Consider the following 21,221-nt stretch of genomic DNA (forward strand, 5'->3'; position numbering starts at 1 on the left):
CCCCATGCACTGTAGAAGAAACCTTTATGATTTAGGCAGTATTAGGCTGTCTGGAGAGTTATCAAAGCTTCCCTCTTCCATCTCTGACTCTTGTTGTTTCTCTTCAGTTCATTTCTTTTCCAGTCCCATAGACGGCAGTGCCCAGAGGCCGTGTCAATGCTTATACAGTATTTGTGATTTCTTTTGGCAGAGGAACAATGGTTTAGTTTAGACAGTGCATTCCTGATTATTGACACACTTTGGTATGAAGGAGGATTAGTGAGCGCTTTGGCTTTCTGATTCTTCTGTGTTGGCTCATAAGCAACACCTGTGTGTATCCATGCCAACGGGCATCACAATTTAGAGTGATTTCGCCACCAACCGGTTCGACCGAGAGTCTGTGGCGATGCTTGTGCAAGGAGGTTCACTTAAGAGAGGAGAAGTGGGAAATTTTTGCTTGACACAAAGCACAAAGTGAGTCCTTGCAAAAATGCCCAGCTACCGTAAGAAATGAATTCTACTCGCTCTTATGAATCTCCTCAAATGTGTTTATGCGCAAGTTTCTGTTTTGTTTGTTCAGTAGAAATAGTTTTATAGGGTGGAGATGGCAGTTTATGGTTTCTGCAAGAGGAGCTGGTCCCATTCTGACAGCCCTGATTACCTGTGTCCGGCTGGCCCACATGCGGTCTGTGGTGAGATGGCCCGATAGCTGGGACTGAAGCAGCATTGTTAGCCAGCAAGCAGTTCACTGCAGGTCTCATAATGACCTGCTCCTCAATCTTATCAGCAGGAGCCCACAGGACCAATATCAAGCATCCTGGTAAAGACTTCCACTGACATCATGATGTCATGGCCTCTTGGTTCTACCCCATTATATTGACACTTTTGAGACCCTGCTTCTTCATGGAAGCATTAAGACGATACAATCACAAAATGGCTTGCATCAGTTATGATTTGAATGCACTCCATGTAAATGTGTCCTCTTAAGGAATGTGTTACGTAACATTACCGTCTCTCTTAAATCGACAACTGTGGTCCTGAATTGAAACCCAGGATGTAAGACTTACTTGGTATAAAAAATGTGTTGATGTCATAAGTAATGTTGGAATTAAAATGAATGAAGGCGTTTGTTTGTTGTCTAGTGTACAGTATGTTCACTCCTGGCATTTTTCCAGGAATATTTTGGTTTGATTGAGGCTACATTTACAATGCTACATATAGGTTTAAAAAAGATCTTTTGCTACGTTTACACCTCAAATTCACACTGTTCTGTCGTTTCAGAGCGGACTACCTTTGAGAACACTTCTGACCCTGTTTTGGTTTGGAATCTCGGGGTTGTGTTGCAGTCTCAAAGGCCGCAAACGGAGACCTTTGGCAAGACCAACACTGACGCCAAGGTTTCGCCGCCTGATTGGGTCATGATGTCTCGTTCTCGGAGACTAAGCTATTAACGTTACCATGGCACCAACCAGCAACGGGCGGAGTATACATGCTGCCTCCTGTTGTCCCCGGCACGTGAATGCCAAGGATACGAGAATGTTAATGAGATATACAGTTTGGGCGTGTTAGTTTAAACGAAGACTAGTTCTTCTACTGGAGCTAAAAACACTTGTGTGTTTTGGCTCAAAACTCAGCTTAAAAACCAAAACGTAGCAATGTAAATGTAGCCTGACTACTGCTGTAGTGTGTCAGGTGTGGTTGCATTCCAGAAGAATAAAATATAATTTTGTTCTCAGAAATATAGATTTTAAGTAGTTAATTGTGTTTTTAATTTTATTGTATTTTACATACCAGTATATGTGGGGAAACATAATGCTCTGAAGGAGCAACTGTGTAGTGGTATCATGTTCAGTTTTCTCCTCATCAGCATTTCTGCTTAATGTTTAAGCTTCCTTGCCGGGTTCAGCATTTGTTTGTTACTTGTAGTGGAATTGAAAAGTTGGTTAATTCTGTATCCTTTCCTGAGAAAAAAAAAACCTTGAGAAAAAGCAGATACTGTAGATTTGAAGAAAACAGTGTGTCCACATAAAGTTACTGTCCATATGCCCCAGTTGTGACTGTAGTTTACAGCAGAAACTTTATCTCAAAGTTCTCAAACTGAGTTAATAACGAGCACTGATAAGTGAAGTATTTAGGGCATTTGACTACCCTGTCGTGTACAATCAAAGGTGATGTGGTTTGGCAGGCCAGACATCTGATAAATATGCCAAGTGGGGGGAAAAACCCATCAGTTTGGAGTTTGAGTAACTGAATTTCTTTCAACAACTGACTGTTAGCTCACCTGGTGTGTAGAAATAATGATTTCTCTGTTTTTACCGATTAGAAATTTCTAATTTAGAACTTTATTTACCCTTCAACGTAGTTGGGTACTTTTTTCTATAGAACTACCAGGCGTTGGTACAGGAAGCCCTTTTTAAGAAAAGTTAATAATGAACATGATGGTTTTTTTCACGCCCTGTGGAATTAGGACAACCTGCACAGGTAAAACCTCAAGTGATTATAGGAATAATTACATTTCAATGACCACTAATAATTACATTACATGTCATTTAGCTGACGCTTTTTCCAAAGCGACTTCCAGTTAAGTGCTTTCAACCTTGAAGGTGCAGACAAGTAGTATGTGCAAGTACATTAGCTTTAAATAAGCAAAACTACAAAGAGCCACATGAAGGTACAGCTTTAAGAATGTGTGTATATATATATATATATATATATATATATATTTTTTTTTTTTTTTTTTTTTTGTGCAGTCGGAAGAGATGTGTTTTTAGCCTTTTGACGCGAGATTCGTAGGCTTTCGGCTGTCCTGATGTCAACAGGGAGCTCATTCCACAATTTAGAAACTAGGACAGCAAACAGTCGGGATTTCGTTGAGTAATTAGTTCTCCCTCGCTGTGAGGGGGCAGCAAGCAGGTTGGCTGATGCAGAGCGGAGTGGGAGTGTTGGGGTATAGGGTTTGACCATCTCCTGGATGTAAGCTGGGGCTGATCCGTTCGTGGCCCTGTATGCAAGTACTAGTGTCTTAAAGCGGATGCGGGCAGCAATTGGTAACAAGTGAAGAGAGCGGAGGAGCGGTGTAGTGTGAGAGAACTTGGAGAGGTTGAAGACAAGTCGAGCTGCTGCGTTTTAAATGAGCTGGAGGGGCCGGATGGCACATGCAGGCAGGCCAGCCAGGAGGGAGTTGCAGTAGTCTAGACGTGAGATGACTAGAGCCTGAACCAGAACCTGAGCCGCCTTCTGCGTTAGAAGGGGACGTATCCCTCTGATGTTAGGCAGCATGTATCTACAAGATCGGGTCGTTTCAGCAATATTGGAAGTGAAGGAGAGTTGGTCGTCAAGTGTCACACACAGGTTTCTAGCAGTCTGGGTGGAGACTACCACAGAGTCAATAATATAATAATAATATAATAATAGTCATTCATGCATACTGTACCTTTTTATCTACCTTAGTCCTTATGGGTTCTATGGGTTATTATTAAAGGTTATTATGTATGGCAGCAACAACAAATGAAATCTAAAGTCTACAGTCTAAACTGTATAGACACTGTAATAAACTAATACATCCTCCAAAGAATTCAAACACTGAAAAGGTCATCTAAGAGTAGGCGTGGAAGGCTGCCCAAAATAGCGCCTTAATTTGCAAAAGAAAAACAAACATGAAATGTTCTTCTTGATAGCTGAGATGTCAAGGAGACATATTTTAACTGAATGCTGTGCAGAGGAACCGGACCTAGCCTGTTTAAGCCCTCTCACTCACAACAAGTGGTTTTGTTTGGCACTGTCCCTTTTGTTTACACTGCAAGATTCTCATGCCTATTAGGTTGCTGTTGCCGAGCAGGCACCATGATGACATGCTCCCACAATGCCATTGGCTGGCACAGTGTCATTGTCACATTATCACCTGCTTGCTTGACTGGAATAGTTCTAAACTTCTTAAGTAGAAAGGTGCACAGGCTTTGTCTTTTTTTGCAATTATAGTGTTACAATATCAGTCAATGACATACCTCCACTATTTATAGTTATTGTATCACTGTGACATCACTAACATACCTGACCCAATTCTTCAATTTCATCTGAAATGCACATATTGTTTTGTGAGAATGTTTTCATTCTTCCATCCTGGGTGTGTAATCGGTGTGTTCGCCTTGACATGCTGATCAGGAAGTCCTGTAGTTTGTAGTATTTCTTTTCTTACCTTATGGCTCATCCCTGTGTTGGCACTTGGACGCTGGCACTTTTTGGAGAAAAAGAATTCCAAAAAGTGTTTCAGGCTTCAACCGTGATCTTATGGTGTAAGGCAGCGTGGGAAGTTTGGTGAACTTCCTGACCCCACTCACCACCGCAACACATTGACCCTCATCACGTGACAAAGGAATGTTCTGCATCTTTTGTTTTAACATCCACAGCACTCATGGAGTTGAGAGCAATTTTGCATACTATAGAATGATCGCTAGCTTGGCATTTTGCCTCCCCATTCTCCTCTAGTGTTATTTCCAAACAGGATTTGCAGGCAGCTCTCTCCTGCATCTTTTAAATCACTTCAAGCGCTACTGAAGCCTTTTTCACCCAAAGCGGGCACCAATCTAATGGCATCATTTGTGCCTGCACACATCGAGAGAAGCAACCCCTTTTTTCTATGCTTAAGGTTTTGTGAACAGGGGAAAACAAAAGGCCGGCCCAATGAAGCGCATCTTTGCTGGCGAGCTGAATAGAGGGGCCCCTTTCATGGCTGTTTATGAGCACCCCTCTTCAAAAACACACATACAAATCACATCGAGTTCTCCCAATGGCTCCTCTGATACGAGGATGATGGCAGGGAGGGGGCTGGAATCTTGTGGTACCCCTCTCCCTTTTCATATGTTCCAGTTGATGGATTTCCACACAGTGTCTTTGCCCAGCTTTACTATCGGATCCATCAGTTTGTTTTCATGGGCTGTATCACATGTTACATAAGAGCAAGTTGGGCATCTCTGCTGAAAACACCATTAAAATGTTTCATATAACAGATGCTGGACAGAAGGCTGCGAAAAAGCCATCGTCATTAAACTGTTTGTTGCCTTTGGTGTTTCAAAATGTAAGATATAATTTGGGGGGGGGGACATCTATCATGACACAGTGCGGCATTGTGATTGTCATGACAGTGTGAATCAAAAGTATAAATCAGGACTGAAATAAGTAGTTAATGATCAAGTTGTTGGCAGCTGTTTTACTAATCGATTAATCGTTCAAGTCAGTTTTTAAGCAGAAATTTAATGGTTCCAGCTTCTCAAATGTGAGCATTTGCTGCTTTTCCTGATCTTACATTATAGTAAATTAAATAGTGTTCGGGGTTTTGGGCTGCAGGCTTGGCAAAACAAAACATTTGAAGAAGTCACCTTGGACTCTAGGAAATTGTGACATTTTCACAGTTTTCTAGACCAAATGATTAATCAATTAATCAAAAGAAGAAGAAAATCAGTAATTAAAACAATAATGAAAAGAATCGCTAGTTACTGCCCTAATCTGTTGATTATTGCTATTTAGTGTTGATATGTCAGTACATAGTGGACAATACCAATCTCCTCTGATTAACAGTCCAAAAAAGTTATTAATTGTACAATTATATAAAACTGAGAAAAAAAAACACTGTATTTTAGAAGCTGTAATTAGCTAATATTGTGCATTGTTTTTGGAAAGTGACTTAAACAATTAATTCATTATCAAAATACATACTGTTTATATTTATATTGATTCTTTATTTTAATTTTAATTATTGCAAGGAGTTTGAGCTTTTCAGGTGGTCCTGACTTGTCTGCAGGCCTATTGATCTGGTTTGGACCGGATTCAGACAGCGTCTGTAGCATGAACAAAATATGGTAACACTTTACTTGAAGGTATCTACATAAGAGTGACATGACACTGTCATGAACATATGACACTGTCATGACACATGAACCCTAACTCTAACCCTAACACTAACCATAACTTGTCATGACAAAAACCGAATGACACTTACTAAAAGAAGCGTTATGTCATAGATGTTGATGACTTGTTTATAATGTTTATGACACATTCATGACAGTGTCATGTAGGGCTGTCCTCGACTAAAGAAATTCTTAGTCGACTAACACTTATACGATTTTGTCGACTAATCGATTAGTTGATTTAATTGACAGAGCTGTGCGCTTTGAAAGGTGGTTAAGACTAGAAAAGCACAATATAAATGTAGTTAATTAACCATCTGTAAAACTGAGTTTCTCCACAATTAATCCTGCAAAAGCACCACTTTAAATCTTGTGTTTACCATAGATGTGCTCAGAAGTTTCTTGGAAATAAGTAAAAGCATAAAAAATTACTAATCGACTAAAGAAATCTTAGTTGACTAAGACCAAAATGACCGATTAGTCGACTAATCGACTAAGAGGTGGCAGTCCTAGTGTCATGTTACTCTTATGTAGATACCTTCAAGTAAAGTGTAACCCAAAATATAATTTAAATGCAGCTTTCAACCAGCAGCAGCACATACAAAGTTTGATTTTGTCCTTAGTGTCGACTCTGCTGTCAGTGTAGTTAAACTAATGACTAAAGTAGCATTTCTTAACTGCTGTTTTCAAACTGTCATATTATTTCGCTGACAAATTGTCATACAGTGCTGTCAAGATGTGATTTACAATGTTGCAAGCTCATTATGAAAATATTTTGCACAAATGTGTAATTAAGTCCAACTGTAATGCTGAGGCTTTATTGGCTCAATTATGTAATATAATTGTATAATAATCATGATGCAACAGCCACTCATAAGATTAAAGCTTTAGTGCATTTTACATTGATGAACGTCTGTCACATTCAAGCCATTGTCAAATGAGTTGCTACAAAACTAATTAAGACTATCAGCTCCACACAACTCTCTCTGTATTTCTCAGTATGGCTATGTTCAGAAGATTGTGGCGTCAGGTGACTTTCCCGCAGAAACTCAAGTGAAGATAATGACCTCTTCTAAGAGTCCATCATGTTTTTTTAATCCTTTGCGCCCTCCTTGGCAACTAGCAACTGCGTAGAGGAGAGGGGAGTGTGTGTGTGGGGGGGTGTACGGTCATGGAAGGCTTGTATCATGTGGACGTGCCGACAGTTTTGCTGTCATCACTTAGAATTCATCATGGGGGCGGCAGAAACTACGCACTATTACTTTAAAGTAAATTATCTCCAGTGATATATATATATATATATATATATATATATATATATATATATATATATATATATATATATATACATATACATACTTATTTACCATTATTGTTTTGATTAATGAATGCTTAAGAAAACTCTCTGTGTTTGTTTGCACATATTCATATTCAGAGAAGAGAGGGGAAAAAGGAATTGTGCTCATGCAAACTTGTGGATGCATGCCTGCCTCTTTCCTTGGGTCAGATATGAAGGTCAGAGAGCTGACAACTTTTTGCAAGTCATCTCACCAGGAAGTAGATCTTCTTGTAACTACTCTTTTCCACTCTGTGTCATATCTTGTTCAACAGGTAGGGTTTGATTCGACAGGAGGAATGCAGGCTGAGGGATTTGTTTTGTAATGGCAGTCCATTCTTTGGGTGTTCTTAAGTAAATAGAGTGGCACTATGTCCTGTTTTTACGGGTTTCACACGTCACTGTTCAAACTCGCAAACAGGCTGGTCCCCAAGAGTACATGGAAGAGTGCAAACACTGCTCTAATACTTCACCAGTCTGACCTTCTGCTAACTTGATACACAAATAGACACACACACACACACACACACACACACACACACACACACACACACACATACCTTTTACTAATGCAGTCAAACAGTGCTGTGCAAAAGCATGTGTGAAATGTTCATTTCAATCACAAGTTTTTGTGGTTTACAACTGAAAATAAAGCAACAAAGACGCATAGTGTTGACATGAACCAACAAAGTGCTTTAGCTTTGGAGGATAACTAATACAACAGTGTGGATCCACCTGATGTTACCGACACAGTTCAGCTCAGTTTTGACCTCAGTTAAAATAAGTTTTTCAAAATATTCAAAAACTCAAATTTCTTAATTTTATTTAATTGATCACTTTCCATTGTCTACAGATCTTGCAATAGTATTTTTTTTAATGCAACATGGGTCTCATAAACTTCGTAGGCGGGTGCTGTATGTCATGTTTAAGTAGCATAGGAGTGCCACATTTCAGGCTCCCTGTGCCATCCTAATTGAGTGCTACTTCCATGTGTATGGGTCAAAAGCAAGGAAAAAATGGTGGAAATTCTGCGGGAAAATTTAAAAGCTCATAAAATGATGGATTTTCAAGTGCTCCCTAAATTCCAACAAAATGTATTGAAACAGTACAATGTCTATTTTTATTAATGCCATGGAAAAATATAGACGAAACGTGTAGTGCTCCCTGGTTGGTGCACACAACTGTGTGTCTCGAGCTGATTTAGTTTATGTTAGCATGTGTGAAGTAGTTGGGTGAGTATGTGTCCGGACTTGTGTGTCATTGCAGTGTGCCTTTACAGTACTGCCAAGCTCCCTGCCATGTTGTCCTTTTATACAAACAGAAAGGAACCAAACAACACCTACTGCTTCTATAGATCCCTCTGCAATCCTCTCTTTACTGTTCTTTTCCTTTCTGCTTGTTTTAAATCTGTCTCCGATATACGAGGCATTCCTTTGTGGTTGTGTAACACGATTTGAGGCGAACAGAGAGAGGGCGAATGAGACAGAGTGAGAAAGAAAGGGAGAGAGGGAGAGTTTTGTCTTGCTGAGTTTCATGTCCTACTGTGCGCTCATATTTCTCAGCCTGCTTCACAGTTGTGGGTAGCTGGCTTATCGTTGGCCTTCTCAGCTCTTTCCGTCATGCGTGGCCTACGTTAATCTCTCTTGTGTACTGTAAACCGCCCCTAATAACCCTGCACACGATTAAAGCAAACATCTTAATAACGGCCTTCCTCATTATCAACTCACACTGCGAAAATGAGTGCTTTCACCTCAACTCTGTAATTGTACATATGTGGCTCAGAAATAAGCCGTAGAACAAGACAACGTGCTTATTTGGTATCTTGTACAGAAAAAAAATAACAATAAGCATGTGAGCTTGTCTAATTTTTATCATTTCTACAATTGACAAGATTTTTTTTAAAGTAATTGTTACTGATGAATCTGCCAAATGAGCATAATTCCCTGCTGTTATGAAGAGACAGGCAGCAACAATGAGAGTGAAGTGCAGCATTGAATGTACTGTAGGGTGTTGCTCTAGAGGGTGCTGTTTACTGAGGAAATGTGCTTTCCTCCCATTCATCCCTGCTGCTCTCACTAAAACTTATTCTTTTTACTCTCTAGGAAACAATGTTTAAAAGAAGAAAACATCCTATTTCTGTGCAGCTCTTTGATTTCTTGCAAATATGTTTTATAATTGATGTAGCATATCAGATTCAACTCACAAAGGAAAGTGAGACAAATAACATGAAATCTAATTTATAAAAAGGTTTCTTGAAGGAAAGATTATACTATCTTTGAAAGAGTGTGTGGTATTGTGCTGCAATGCTTCTTCAACATGACATTAGGCCATTGTAATCCTTCTTTGTGTGTGCCTCACCTGTGGCTCACACACACACAGACGCCCGCAGATGTTTACACAAGTTTCACACAGCCAACAAGGGTATATGATGAGCTGTCAGTCAGACCTCCACTGGCAGAACGGAGATGAGCAAAAATGTGTCCGTGGCGATGTTTACACCTGTGCTGTCTGTGGTTTCCTGCGGCGGTATTGCAGGGTGTAATCCCTAACATCGCCTGTGTTTATGCTTGTGTTTTAGTTACAGGCCTGATACACGCATGCTTTAGAGCTTAGATGGGACTTCTGCTTCACTTACTCCTCAGCCTGGCCCAGAGGCATCCTTCCCAGCCTGCCACACACAGGCTCATCCCCAGCATGTTGGATACAGTAAACAAACACAGTAGCTTTCTACATGTGTCATACATACAGCCTTTTTCCCTTTATGTAGGCCTACACACAGCCAAGTGTACATGTATAGAAACTTAAGTAACTTCTCAATTTCTGAATATCAAACTAGAGTCTGTGTTCTGTTAAAAGTTGTTATGTGAAAGGTAATTCATGCTCAAACTCTGTTCTAAACTTAGAATGTGCAAAACCATATTTTTCTGTTGATCTTGACTTGGATTGCCATATTAAGATCATTTACAGGGAACATTAAATTGTGGTTGTTTCCTTATGTACTCAGAGTATTTGAGGAGGTATTTTTTTGTTGTTTTATATGGTTTGTATTTCGTCATGAGTGACGCTGGCTGCACCACTGAGGTCATAAACAGGGAGGAGAAAGTTCCAGTGCCAGCGACTGAACTCACTTTTTATTTTAGCAAATATGCTAAATTTAGAGCTCAGCCGCGGCCAAAGGTTCGTCCCAAACTCCCTGAATGACACACCTTTCGAGAAATGACTCTCAACATCTGCTATTTTTATCATAATCTTACTTTTTCCCCTTGTTTTTGTTCCTTTCTCTCCTCTCTTTCTCCGACAGACACTCTATAAATGATGCAGTCCTGTTTTTCATTTATACGATTTGTTGGGTGGATTACTATAGAGAGGATCCTAATTCCCACTAAAGGAAGGACATGCTTCAGTAGTGTTGATGAAAACACTGCTCTGACGTGAGTAGCAGTGGAGAACCAGTAACGCGTCCTCTCTGCTAACACACCCTCCTGACACCGCTGCCCAGTGAACGCTCTGTTGTAATGGTGGCATTTCAACCCTTCAAAGATGGCCAATTGGATGATGGGATTTGGTTTGACATTCTGGGGAGCAAACCAAGCCGTGACACTGCATAAAGTTACATATGATGGCTTCTGCTGACTGAGACAAAACCTTACGCTACATAAAGTCCAGCCTATCATAAGTACAGTATTGAACCCTTGCGGGTCTTTCTGTGTATGATGTGACATTGATGAGATCCACCCATCGCCCCTCTGTTATTTCTGTCCCTGACCCATTATTGTCAAGCGGCGCTCTGCTCCACTGTAAAGTGGTCAGTGTTTTGGAACCTGGTCCTGTGGGTTGAGGCTTTGAACCATTTTCCATTCGTACCTCATATTACATACTCTAACACTGTTCTACCTAAATGAACCTAGCTGAACCAAAGTGGATTGAAGAGTTAAACAGATATAGCAATGGAATACTACACTGTAGTTTGTGTGTGAAGTGACGTTTGTCCCCTTTTTGATTTTTTTTCTTCACAGTGAAGGAATCCAAATTCTTGGAATGAGATATCAACCTTTAATTGCTTCCCAGGGATCTTCTGGTGAGTATATACGTTTCTAATGACCAAAAATAGTCTCAATTTTCTCTCTCCTGTAAATATCTGCTGTATAAGCTTCTTCTATATAAGCTTAGTTGTCATAAGGTGATGTTATATCCTGATCTACAAGCTTTTTTGTCCAGTAGTGTTTTGCTTTGCAGCTCTTGTGGCTCACCCAGATGGGCTTAACGTTTTCACTAACTGTAGCAAAGCGGACGTATGCAGAGACTTTTAGTGTTACTGTGGTTTAGGCTTATAAAACTGACGCAACTCCTACTTTAACTGTTGGCACAACTGGCAGCCAAATGTTAATTATTTAGCTTAACATGAAGAATTTAGACATAATTTACTGAGTGATATTTGTTGTGGTTTACTTAAGACATTGTTCTCCTCAAAATGGCCTTTAAAACACAACTTATTTAATTACACTGCTTTTTAAAGCCGCAGCCATCAATACTGTTTTGTGACTGGGCTGTAGCCTGTGGTACTCAATGTACTTAGCCCCTCTCCCACATTCCATCAGCCCCTCCCTCCCTCCCCACTGGTGCCCCCTATCCTTTACTCCCCATTCAGCTGGTCCACCCTCTACCAACCAGTGTGTGCCTGTCAGCTTGTCACCCCAGGGTGATGCCCCTCTCTCAGCCCCTTGGGGCCCTTTTGACTCCGCAGCACTCCGTGTTTGCCCAATCATTTGGGAGCCGGATACGGGGATGAATTGTTAACTACAGCAGGTCAGCCTGTGCCCCACAACCACCACACTCTCTGCCCCCCTGCTGTTGACTCATCTCCATGGCAATGGGGCAGGAATTTGTTTTCTCTCGTGTCCGCTGCCAGCCAGCTCCGTTGCCACCACCGCCCCCCTCTTCTCTTCATCCTCGGCGCCTCTGAGAGTCCAATCATAAGGCAGCTGGGGGGAGTCACATGGTCAGGAAGTGTTCAGGGTGCATCCCACTGAGTGAAGTCTGCTGAAGTGAAGTCTGTGGTGCTGTCACTGGAGCTTTGCTGTGCTTTGCTGGGAAAGAAGGCTTTAGGTGGAAAATGTGTGTGATTTGTTTGGTAGGAAAGTGAGTCGCCTGGGTAGCTCATCTGGTAGAGCGTGCGCCCATATACAGAGGCTCAGTCCTCGACGCAGGTTAAGTTAAGTTTCGACCTGCAGCCCTTTGGTGCATGTCATTTCCCCTCTCTCACCCCTTTCATGTCTAAGCTTTCCTGTCACAAATAAAGCTTTTACATTTAACATTTTTAAACACACATTCAGAAATGCACAAATGCAAATGTTTTAAGAAAGGCTACGTACAGACATGTGGTTTATAATTTGCAACTTATTATACATTACATTATGTGTAAGCCCCTTAAATCCTCCTCCTGCAGCCATTGTGATGGCCTTAGTTAAAATAATTAAATTTCTGTTTATTTTTGCAGTGCAATGATTAAGATAAAGCCTAAACCGAGCGGGCCTAACATTTAAATATTCGTTGTGTACCAGTCTATTTCCATGCTTCACATAGCACAGTATAACAGCACAAAGAGACCCACATCTCTTGCATTCCTCTGGTATGGTGATTTTGTTGTGGAAAAATGCTACTTGTGGCTCTCTGAGATTAAATCTGTCATATCTTTATGCTAACACAGTTTTGAGCAGTTTAATTCCCATCATTGTCTCAACATATCGACAAGCTCAAGTGTGTACATGTGTGAGTGTATTTGTGTGTTTGCCTCCACACTAGTTATTAGCTTAGGGCAGGTGAGTGTTTGCCTACCCGTCTCCCTTTATGAGGTGAGTGTTTGCCCAAGGAATGCACCACGTCCGATTTGTCATTGACTCTTATTGTTCAGCTCATCCAACTGGTGCTTTGAGGTGGAGTTGTGCTGTGCCCTGGCAAGTGAGAAATATGTGTATTTTTTTTCCCTCTTTTGCTCAGTGTATTTGCACATGTTCTTGGATGAAAATGTGACTTGGTGGAAAAGTATTAAGTATGGTAAATGCATTCGGAATGAAAATGAGAGAAGTCCAGACCTGCATCGAGAAAAAGTGGAAAGTGAATTATTAAACATCATGATCAAGTTGAATGTCACCAATTTCAGAGAATTTACAAAAGTTTTGATGAAAGCCAGAGTTTGAGCCTGGCTTCTGCTCCACATCTGTAACTAAATGGAACGTTCTTGTTTTGGACCTGGGTCAGTTGGGATAGAAAATTACACAAGTCGTCACTCTTCAATAACGCATCATGCAAACTGAAGTGAGAAAAAGAAAAGAAATGGTATGACGTGATTGAGAGGAATTACTTCTAACTAGGCACATCCTGTAGATACATATGAACGCTGATGAGCAAAGTTGGCTCCCTTGCTTTGTGGTAATGAGGAAGCCTCAGCAAATTAATCCCTCCCACTGCACTTGAGTGGACAACAGAGTCATTACAAATGGCATGTGCAGCTTTTTACGCTTGTTTAATTCCAGAAAGTTTTAATATTTAACATCTTAAATGGCAAGATTTTTGTTTCAATCATTATTTGTTTAATTATGTGGATTTCTGTGGATATCTGTTTAAAAAGGTGCATGTAAGTGCTTGTGTGAAGAAGTATATTTGAATTTGCGTGCATGTGTGCCTGTGTGTGTTTGTGCGGCTGTCGTCCTATGCCACTATCTGGGTGGTCCTCACGGCTGGTTTGATAGTAATCCCCCTGTCCCATGAATCAGTGTCCGGGCTCGGGCCAGGAGCTGATGCTGTGTGACCACTGGAGCGAGGGGCTTGAGGCACAAAGCTGAGACCCATGCTGCTGCCCTGGCCTGGCCTGGCCACACGTCAGCTCTCCACACCACCTTTAAAATAACTCGTCATGCATGGCTGACTTCTGGAAACGGCCTCAGCTCCAAGTACATACGAGCCACCAACAATATAAGCCACAGTAGAAATGGAGGGCACACTCATAAACCGTAGCACCAGAAGATAAAGTTTCATGACTTATATCCTGAACAGTTTGTGACTCCAAAGCCTTTCCCTTAATATCCGTGTTTTCAAAACTTTTTCATCATGGATATTTTTTCTTTTTGCAATTTTCAGATATTATTGAAATGTAGTTACTAATAATACCATTTGTTTGTTGTGACTGGTGGCTAACAACCCAAAGTGACTTCTGATAGCCTCCTAGAGAGCTGCTCTCAGTTAAAATGTTTCTGTCGGACTGAAAGTGCTAAGATTAAAGCCATATCTTTCTTTGTAGGGCCTATGCCTCTCTCTGAGAATGAGGAGGGAGGATGAAGGCCTGCCCGTGCTGTCTGGCTTGCATACAGCTCTCCTCTGAGCTTTTATCTAGGGAGAATGGTTGCAGCTCTGTCCAGACCCGACTCCCAGGGAGTGCACAGTCCTAAGACCTGTGGCATTAATAAAGATAATGCTGTTTGGAATAATAACAGTCAATTCCACCCAATAGAGGAGAGAGACAACAGAGTGTAGCAGAATACAAAAGAAGCCAAGATGAAAGGCTGAAAGGTAGGCCTGTGCACCTTTCTGGCTCTCTCGTGGGAACTGATGGAACCGTTATAAACATGCTCGCACACAAACAGTACTGAGAGGGACTGTATGCCGATTTTGACCCTCGGGTGCCATGACGCAGAAATGCAATTTGTTCCTTTGTCTGCCAAGATCACAGAGGGAGAGCAGTGACTTGTCTTTCTTTTTATTCATACTTATTTTTTTCTCTTGCTCCCCTCCTTTTCATTCTCTGTGTTCCCCATTGCCTTCCGTGAGTGCAATTTAGTTTGATGAGCAGGTGGTCTTTTTTGAATCTCACAGTACTTTTGGCTCCCACCTCTGGCGTGTGGGGCTTTCACTTGGAGTCAGTCATGTAGGCCAGGATTAGACGGGTGGAGCAGAAGGGGGAGGAGGTCCAGCGAGATTCTTGGTATTGGCGACCTCAGCGCCCTGCAGTCAGAACCATGCAGAGTGCAGATTGAAAGAGTTATTTTGTTGCTAAAGCTCTCAGCCGCACCCCAGATGGCTTTTGTGCAGGCCAGGGACATGTTTGGGGACAGGGTTAAAGCAACAGAGTCCTTCAGGCTTGGTGAATCTCTGGGCTCAGCAGGTAAAGCATTGTGGGCCGGACTGACTGAGAAGGCAAAACGTTGCGGTCTCGGCACTTTTCCACCTTGAATCTGAACAGTGGACCGAAACAAAATAGGTGGATTAGAGCAAAGGGAAGACATACTTTGACTTCTCAGCACACCCACATAAACACACACACACACACACACACACACCCATACACACAGTGGGAATAAAGCCTTCAAACATCCACCCAAGTTAAGACTTACTGGAGCATCTCATCTGATGTCACATAAGACAAAAGAGCTAGTAGAAGTGAGGGAGGGAAACGTGCTGTGTCTGCATTTCCAATGGAAGCCCTTTCTCCTCTTGGGTACTATTTCCTGGTAGCAGAAAACTGCACAGACCAAATTACAACCTGCTTTCACTGCTTTACCTTTGATCTCAGTTTCATCACACACTGCTAATTAACCAACCCTGTTGCTACTTAAAGGAATTTATGGCCCATTACTTTATCTGTCCACCATTTCTCTGCAATAATCTCCATGGTGACGCCTAGACAATCAATCAATATTTTGTCAATAATGCTAAACAGGTGTACTGCTCTGCTTTCTTTCTCGTGTTGACTCCTTCTGCCCTTGAGCAAGAGGACTTTGTAGCATGAGTCCAGGCACTCACGTATCAAATGTTATCGGGTGATACAAAAAAGGTCTGGTGTTGGTCGTCTGTTTCTCTGCTTCGTAACCTAAGTTGATAATATTAGCAAGTTTTGTCAAAGTGAAACATATCGAGGCGAACAGATAAATCTACGGCTGCAACTTTGATTTTATTATGCATCTGTCATTTTTTACGCTTAATTGTTTAATCTATAAAAAGTCCGAAAATTACTGTTTTGTTTGTTGAAGGGTCCTCAACCCACAGATGTTTAAGTTAAAATGCTCCTATCTAAGAAGCAAATTTATTCAATGGACTAATAGTTTCAGCACTGGTTTGATTACTGTTCTAAATCATTGCTTGTGATTTATTCAGTTGTTATATATATACAAAGTAAACATTTATTTTTAAAGAATGAGGTGTATTTTCCTAAAACGAGACCATTATTTAACCAGCACATTTCCTCTGCATAACCAACATGTGATCTGTAACATAATGTCATCAAACTTGCTTGATTTATGCTAACTGTAAGCTGGCTAACTCAGCCTCAGTGTTGACTGGAAATTTTACTAGGTGTAGCTGTATATGTGTCAGTCACTGGAGATTGGAACCAGCAAAATTAAATAGGCACCCCACAGAATATGGCTAACAAGAAGGCAATGTCATAGTGAATAATGTAGTGGTAACAAAATGGCCATTTTGGTCTGAATATCAAGCTGAGGACTCTGAGGTCTGAGCTGTAAATCAAAGTGTGAGGAGTGGTTGGTTGGACTCCTCTGTTCGCCATTCTGGAGTGTTTGTCATGGAGGTTTCACAAGTGGCCGCTTCTACTCACACTGATGAACAGCATGGATTGGATCCAGACCCTGCTGGGTTCTAGTTGGAGCCCTGGGGCTTGTAACCACACAGACCGGGAATGTTAGTCATTTGTTTATCATTGGTGATATTTGCAGCTCCTAATCCCTGGCCGGATTAGCCTTGATGTGTTCCTCATCCCACCTTTTTCCACTCTTGCCATCACTGGCATTTACATGAGGAGTTTTGCACATTTTGTCAATGTGTGCATGGACAACATGTACACACACATGTGCATGCAATGGCGTGCTTCTAGGCCTGTGCATAGATGCATAAATGTGTGTTTGAGTGTGTGTGCCATTTCACATGTGTCGCTGAAAGATGTTTGTAATCAAGGGAGTTTGACAGATATCCCCTCTAACTCCAGCCTATGTAAAGTTGTGATCAGTGTCAATAGGAAAACTCTGTTACTGTGGCTGATATTTTATCCCATGCCAGGGCATCATGCTCTGTGGCCGTACTTGTGGCTGAAGGCGTGTTCCGATCTACCAAATCAGGGCTCCAGAAAGTGTTTTGACATTTATTTTTCTCAAACGGAAACACACAAAGAGCCCTACCAATTAATCAAAGATGCTGAATGTCAGCGTGGCATTATTGGAAATCGGAAATTACCGATGTCATAAAGGAGGAGAAAGTGGTCAGAGTGGTGCTTACGTGTTACGTGTGTTGTGAAACTATTGGCCGAGAGTCGCCTGGATCAGAGAGGGAACAAGGTTTACTGAGCAGACCTAACTTGTTCAGTGTGACCTTTTAAAGAGCTGATCCCTAACACTACATAAATCTGTTTCGAGTTTCCAAACACAAGTACGTACATTTACATGCCGTTCTCTTTCTCCCACAATGTTTTTGTGGGTGAGAAAGTCCTGCAAATTTGCACAAAACTTTCGGCCCTGCACAAAATTCTTGCTCCTAAATTTCTCCCACAAACATACATGGAAGACTATACACCAATGCAAGACTGACACATTCATGACATAGACATCAAATTATCCATCTTCATGTGTGTGGGCTTTGAGGCAAAGAGGTTAAGAATTTTGAATACTTGACTTAAACTTGTCTGGGTGAAAATCCCATCCCACGGATGAAGCACAGTGTACACAATATGATTTGGGGCAAAGTTGACTTAAGTCGCAAGTCATGTATGGTGCATCCAGGGCAAGTCACAATAAGCAATTTGTCAAGATGCAACATTTTAACAGTTTTATTTACAACCCATGGTGATAGTTTTACAATGCTGAGTCACTCATTTCTCGAGGGCCAATAGTTTTTATCAGGTCAAAACTTGAGATTTAATGTTTTGGCTTTTAAGTCTCAAAGCAAGTCTTTAGGCAGTCAGGGTTTGGAGCAGTCAAGTCCTTTTAATGACTTGGATCCGATTTTTTAATTGAATCAAGCTCAGTAAACCCTCAAACAGGGTGTGACCCTCCCTCTACATCCTTTGTTACCCTGCACAGAAGGTGTTTTTGCTCACTGCAGATGGAAGCTGTCCAGCTGAAGCGGTCACAGCTGAGCTTCATGGGGTGTTGGTTAATTGGCAGTTTTTGGTAAGTGCAGTTATGCTCCACTATGCGTATCTTCCTCAATGTCCCTTGCACTATTGGCCTTTTTAAAGTGTCCTTTAATTGGCTGCACAGTCACAGTCTCCTGCTTTAACTGTCCCCTGTGGTACCTAAATGTGGCCTATTTGACCCTGAGGCCCTGGGGTGAAAACCTCACATTTGGCAGCCAAAACCAATTAACCAGATTTTTTTTTTCTGCTTTTGTTTTCAGTCTAAATCTCTTTTTTTTGTTTCTGTTGATAATGAGTTTTGAAAGTGATCTCTTTTTCATAGGGACAGTATTGGGCCTCTGCAAAGCAAAATCCGCTCAGTTTCAACACCTCTTCATAACCCTTACCTAGCCTGTGTTTGTGTGAGTGTCTGCCAGCCTCAGTAAGGCAGTTCTGTCAACATGGTAACATGCCTGCCTCCTCAGCCCCAAAGAAAGGCCTCATATTTGGGCTCTAGAGGACCCTGACTAGTCCGTGTGATAGATCTGGCCATAGCTTCTCCCTACACACCAGCCACTTCCAACTGGGCTGCATCAGCATTACTGAAAGACCTGAGAGTACTGTGATCCCACCATGGGGTGTATGGCTGTGGCTCCGGCTTCACTACACTTTAATCCCCTTCCCTTTTAACCACAATGGGAAACATGTGCTTACTCTGTGTAGGGTACAGGCCCACCATGGAAGAGGCTGTTTACTTTCATTCTAAAACTAACATTTCACAGCTCCTGTGACCCCTCCTGGTTAGTACCTCCACAGGTTTTAAAAGGTGATGGAAGATCATTTGGTGACATTTTTGTTTGTTTCATCACCACTGTTGCTGCTGAAGAACTGTCTCCTCACGTCTCACCTTGTAAAATTTGACGCACACATTTTTGAGCTGTCTAATTTGTCTTATTTGCTTGGTGTAACTTTATTATTCTCTTAAATTTCCTTTCCAAAGGTGACATTTAGGTCAGTGTATGATACCGACGATTGCACCTCTGCTTCTTGGTGAGAGAATTAAGCAAAACTGGGAACTGTGCTTGTCAAAACAATACCCTAAACCAACATAATAAACCATGTAGGATTTTTCCAGATGTGGAGAGTGCATCTCTTTGCTTTAAATTTTCAACACCCAGAACAGAAGTCTAAGGTTGTGGTCCTTGTCCCTACAGTTCTGTTTTGTTTCTAGTGGTAAAACAGTTGTTTCTGTGCAGAAAGGGAGCTACAAACAGCAACCATACCACATGTGCCAACCAAGAGGACAGGAAATGCACTCCAGATGAAGATACTACATTGTGGTTTGTTTTACCTCTGTGTGTGTGTGTGTGTGTGTGTGTGTGTGTGTGTGTGTGTGTGTGTGTGTGTGTGTGTGTGTGTGTGTGTGTGTGTGTGTGTGTGTGTGTGTGTGTGTGTGTGTGTCTGTGTCTGTGTCTGTGTGTTGTGTTAGCAATGTGTGCTGTAGGACTGACCATATGTCTCTCGAGTTACATCACAGTATTTCCATATCCGGTTACTTACTAGGCCAGCAGTTTTCTTTCTTTCTTTTTTTTTTTTTTTAATGATTGATTGCTTATGTCAAACATAATGACATTTATAAATATTACTAGAACCCACATTTTGTCTGACTGACCATATATTTTATTTACAATGATTTAAAACTACAACTACCTTATATTTTAAATGCTGTAACCAGCAAATGCTACTGGTTTTCACTCATTTTAGTAAGCTTTGAAATCAACCTGCAAAGACTTGAAACCTGCTTGTCTTGTTATTGCTGTTGTCACATGGCACTGCAGCTGTACATAGAAACAGGATTTTACCTTGCAGCTGCCAGTGTTGGATTCAATCGCTATACTGTCAGAAAATCTAACCCAGAACATACCAACATGGACGTGCAAATAAGAATAATACACATCTGGTCAGTACAATATTTACTTGTACACAGTGGCTCTAGAAGTTACGGTATCAGTTTTCTGAGGCTCTGGGGACCAATTCCCAACTCCTGGCTGGTGGCACTGCGTGACTGAATCAGATTCTGGCCTCCACAGGTGTGGCAGGTGATCTGAGGGATGAGTGAGATCTTCCTGAGGTAACAGTAACCCCAGCCAGTTTCCCCTGTTGCCCTACCCCATCTGCCCTTTCCTGTCGTCTTATCTGAGCATCCAGTGCAATCGAACCCAGGGCGCGGCCCCTCTGCTCCTCCATTCCCCTCGCTGCCGGTCTCCATCACTGGTCTTCTCAGATGTCACTGTGAAGAGAGAATCAACCAGCTTGAGTTGAACTTGAGTTGGACTGACTGACAGAGTACTGACACCTCATTGTAGGCACAACTGTTTCAGCTTCCTGCCACCCACAACTTCCCACCCTCTGACCTCCATGGCACCAAGGGCAAAAGGAGCACAGACAATGAGCTACACAGCTGATCTATTTAAGATTTTGTTTATTATGATGAACATCGAAACAGCAGTGATTGATTTTCCAGGCTTAATAGAGAAGCAATTCTAGTTTCCTTAAAATGTTGCAAAGACAAATGAGTTTTGGTTGTCAGTTGGGCCAGAGGGACATGCTGATATAGTTGAAGGGCTTTCTGATTAGCAGAGTGGAGACTTAATGTAGATCCTGTAGGGACAGCGACTTGTACTTCCTCCAACTGTCTGGGTTTAATTAAGCCGACCAGTCCTGCAGCAGCCAGCAAACCAGCTTCTTTTACATTGTGACTTAGATTGAAAGACTCAAAGCAAAAAACTTGATAGTTGCATATCTGATCACTAGCACTAAAATGTGCAGAGACGTCAAAAGTGTTCAACATTGTAGAAGCAAACCGTATGAAAATATTTGCATGCTC

The 21,221-nt window shown here is 41.6% G+C and overlaps 1 long non-coding RNA gene across 1 annotated transcript in view; it reads left to right on the forward strand.

Moving 5' to 3' along the window:
• LOC114570009 (uncharacterized) overlaps positions 1 to 21,221 on the forward strand; it is a 55,623-nt gene that overhangs the window by 28,095 nt on the left and 6,307 nt on the right. Inside the window, exon 2 of the long non-coding RNA XR_003694448.1 lies at positions 11,235 to 11,296. This is a non-coding gene — a long non-coding RNA (uncharacterized LOC114570009). The remainder of the gene's footprint in view (positions 1 to 11,234; positions 11,297 to 21,221) is intronic.

This window comes from Perca flavescens, chromosome 15, assembly GCF_004354835.1.
Source record: "Perca flavescens isolate YP-PL-M2 chromosome 15, PFLA_1.0, whole genome shotgun sequence".
NCBI lineage: Eukaryota > Metazoa > Chordata > Actinopteri > Perciformes > Percidae > Perca > Perca flavescens.